This window comes from Adiantum capillus-veneris, chromosome 14 (assembly GCF_014529385.1).
Source record: "Adiantum capillus-veneris isolate H3 chromosome 14, ASM1452938v2, whole genome shotgun sequence".
In the NCBI taxonomy this organism is placed as follows: domain Eukaryota; kingdom Viridiplantae; phylum Streptophyta; class Polypodiopsida; order Polypodiales; family Pteridaceae; genus Adiantum; species Adiantum capillus-veneris.
In genome coordinates this window covers 37,046,105-37,050,479 of record NC_140944.1, presented here as the reverse complement: position 1 = coordinate 37,050,479, position 4,375 = coordinate 37,046,105, and the positions used below count along the sequence as shown (strand labels likewise).

Sequence of the window (4,375 nt, the reverse complement as noted above, 5' to 3'; positions counted from 1 at the left end):
TCTCTCTTGAAGAGATTTAAACAAACGTTCATAATTTTTCATTTGCTATTCTTTCTCTCATAGAGATTTAAACTCTCATAATCTATTATTTTCTATTCTCTCTCTCTCAAAGAGATTTAAACTAACATTCATAATTTGTTATTTGCTATTCTTTCTCTCATAGAGATTTAAACTTTCATAATCTGTTATTTGCTTTCTCTCTCTCTCTCTCTCTCTCTCTCTCTCTCACACACACACACACACACACACACACACACACACACACACACACACACACACACACACACACACACACACACACACACACACACACACACAGAATGTGATCAACATCCAAAACACTCTTTGGCTGGCCAAACCTCATTGTACACACTACATAAGCAACATTACATAGAGCAAGCCACACCTTTAAAGTGGTGATCACGTGAGGCACAATTATCAATTACTAATAATTGTGCATACTATGCTTTATTTTGAGAATATCAATGATTACTGAGCCTACTCCATGGTCGCGCAAAATGACTAAGCCAAAATTGAACCTGCACTGTTGCCGCCTGGCGGTTGAGCCCCAACCACAAGCCGGTAGTTGGCCTTGGATGCGCCTCACGACAAATCGTCTAATCTACATGTGTTGCAGCTGCCATGGTCATGTAAGCGACTCTCTCTCTCTCTCTCTCTCTATCTCTCTCCCTCTCTCTCTCTCTTAAAGAGGTGCAAACAACGTCATCAACATGTGCAAGCTTTAAAAAAGAAAAAAAAGGTACAAGCGATAGGGATTTGTAACTATGCCGATTTTGGCATACTTGCAAGAGGGATAAAAATCAAAAAGCATATCTTGCAAGAAGGATACAAATATTGCTTGCAATCCCATTTATTGTCATTGATTACACACTCTTTAGCGTTCTCAAGTAAAAAGAGATCTTAAACATATTGTCATATATATTTGTCATTGTTAAGGAAGAGAGAGAGAGAGAGAGAGATATTGCCAATTGTGCCCATATGATACACAAAGAAAGCATTGGAAAATCTTCATGAGGTTCTGTTACAAGAATGAAGCATTTTGTTTTTTTGGCCGTAGCATCATGCGGGTCACATACTAGTATCAATGACATCTCTACATATCTACCAATGGGATTTTGGCATGACAAACCCCGCCTTTGAGGTGAAGAAGAAAGGCATACTGATTTGCTTTTATGTACTTGAATTGCTTACTTTATTGGCCTACTAAAGGCCTCACTATCCATACTTACGTGTAAAGGTCATTCATTTCAAGATTTTAGACATATGTTCCTCAACCTCAAGAAAGCCTTAAAAGTCTTCAAGAGTAAAAAAAATGTGTCCTTTCAAGTGCTATTTCCCAAAGTTGCACTCAATTTTTTGCATGCTAAACAAGTGATTAAATGACTAGGCCTACCCATAAGTTCTCAAATAATTTTTGGCTTTCTAAAAGAAGCCTTGGTGTTGAGTTGGGCTACGCATACTTTCAATGTTTTCACTGTCATGACAGAGACTTACCTTAAATGTTATTTTCAATTTAAAATATTAAATGAATATTTGTATTTCACCTTTCATTTTACATCCTTACACGGCTTCACTTCACTTAAATTCTATTCTTTTAGAATGCTAAATTGGCTTGATAAGCTATCAAAATTTTGGCACAACATAACGGTGCAAAAATGTAAACAAAGAAAATCCCCATTCCATACTTACTTTCGTGAAAGCTTGCTTAAATTTTGTTAAGCTTTGTATACATGAAACCATGATTACGTTTCCAAACATGAACAAAAAGCATGATTATATTGACAAGCAATCAAAATTTTGGTAGCATAACGGTGTGAAAATTTGAACAAAAAAAATCCCCATTCCATACTTGCTTCCGTGAAATCTTGCATAACTTTCGTTAAGCTTTGTATACATGAAACCATGATTATGTTTTCAAACATGAACAAAAAGCATGCTTATATTGACAAGCAATCAAAATTTTGGTAACATAACGGCGTGAAAATTCAAACAAAAAAAAATCCCCATTCCATACTTGCTTCCGTGAAAGCTTGCCTAGCTTTCGTTAAGCTTTGTATACATGAAACCATGATTATGTTTCCAAACATGAACAAAATGTATGATTATGTTGACAAGCAATCAAAATTTTGGCAGCATAACTGCGTGAAAATTCAAACAAAAAAAACCCCATTCCATACTTGCTTCTGTGCAACAACCCAATGCTCACGAGAAGAAGAAATTACATACACAAAAAAACATGTGTTGGTATATTGCTTTGGTAAATCTAGAGCTCTCAACTAACTTCTATCTAACATAAGAAATATGAAATCATGATTGAATTGAAGAGGATGGTCAACACCAACTACATGTCTTCAATCATACCAAAAAAGTGACACCTAAACACCATGGTCACACGTTGTCCCATACAAATCACAAACTAGAAAACACCATAGAGAATACCAATGTTGATGTCAATCAAGGGCAGTGTGATCCGGGCTCATATTGCTGCCAGTTAGTCTCCTTGTCGCTATCTACATCAACTGCTGGAATAGCACTTACACATGGAGCCTTGAAGTGTGAAAGATGCTGCTAGAATACCTGTGGATCACTATCTATGCAGAGGTAGTGTCTAGAAAACTCAGTGCAAACATGGCCCAAGCCACTACATCCAAAAAAGATATCAACAATGTAGGTGTGTTTCCAATAAATGTCCACACAAGCTAGCTAAAAAAAGAAAAGAAACATGCATATTTTTACTTTACGTAACATAGTCTAATAAGATATGGTAGGAAGCATATCTTATTACCAAAAGAAGTCAAGGCTACGCTCGGTCGCACCTCTAAGAGCGCATACTCCAATGTACTCTCCGTTGGTATGCTCCACCAATATTCCGGAATTGGCATCGAATGAGTTGTTGTCCACGCTCTCTCCATCTCGTCGGTTAGAGATAGTACGTTGACCCTTATGATAAAACAATCCTAGCAATAGTGTTTCCACCTACAAATTACAATTAAATGTGATTAATTGAAGAAAACTACGAGCATGCTTTTTCAATGAGCAAATAACTTTACTTACTCTCTCAATCTCAATGGTCTTTCACACATAACCATCGGGGATCAAAATAAGGATGGTGTGCATCAGTTTGAATCCCATCTCAATGGCATGGCCATACATAATGCCAAAGTAATCAATGGAGCTTAAGGTGATGTACCACCCATTGTCTGCCACATACTTAGAAGCTATTATGGCCACTTTCTTACTCAGTTTTTGAAAGAATTGATTCCATGGAGGGACATGCATATTACGCATTGTTAATTTATCTAAAGTCCCAAAACTATCATAGTTTGCCCATTGAGGTTTTGAAGAATTCATACCTCGTTCTCGGAAAATTTCTCAACTTTAAAATTTGTTGGAAAATCCACAAACAAAGGAGAGGCCACTTCATTGCTCTTTTCCCAATCAACATTGACTGAATGAAGAAAATCCAAGATCCTGCATAGAATCAAACACATGTATTTCAAACATTCACAACACACACCACACATAGTCAATCTTTCTTCTCACATGTATTTACCATTTCTCATCATCAAGAGAAATTTTATAAATATCTAGCATGTTGCTAATAATGGTCACATCATAATCTATGGAAGGCACTGCATAATTTGAAAATAAAATATTTCATCAAGACTTGTTGAATAGATAGAAAATGACAGCTAGATATCTTTATAAGCAAGTTTACCTGTGGAGCCTTGTGCACCCTTTTTGTTCTTTTTGGGGGACTTCTTTGGCTTCTTGGATTTAACAAACTCCGATCGTTTCTTTGTAGAAGAGATTGTACTATTATTTACTCTTTTTGAAGAGGTGGCTTTCTTGGAAGCCGAGCCAATCTCCTCATTACCATCTTCATTTATTTCAAGAACGTGCTTTAAAGCAAACAAAAATATGTTTCTCACAAACATAGTCTAAATAGTATGAGCACTTTAGCAATTTTGTAGTTTTTATCAATGCCAAAAAATAACCTTTATATAAGTTCCCTTCATCACGTGGGTAGGTGCCTTGAGTGTAATCTAGCCACCAAGGGCAATACTCAATTTCCCAAGCAAGCAAACCATGATCTCTCATCCATAGTACACTCCTCACAAGAGAGGTCCCTCCAACTTTCAACAACGACTAGCAACTTCTCCAACAAAGTTTGATCGTAAAGCTGAATTAGCCATCTACATAAAATGCATTTAGCTTTCTTTGAGCTCCGTTACCGAGCCACTTATTTATTATACAAACTCTAGGTGCAAAATAGAATAATGACTATAAAGATATCAATTGTATTACCTAAATAATACTCTCCTCAAAGATTTCATGAACGTTGGAATTTTTT

General features: G+C 36.3%; 1 pseudogene; it reads right to left on the bottom strand.

Annotated features, from left to right (window-relative positions):
* Nucleotides 1–2,978: 2,978 nt before the first annotated feature.
* Nucleotides 2,979–4,040, bottom strand: LOC147442214 (uncharacterized; annotated as a pseudogene).
* Between the last annotated feature and the right edge of the window lie 335 nt (nt 4,041–4,375).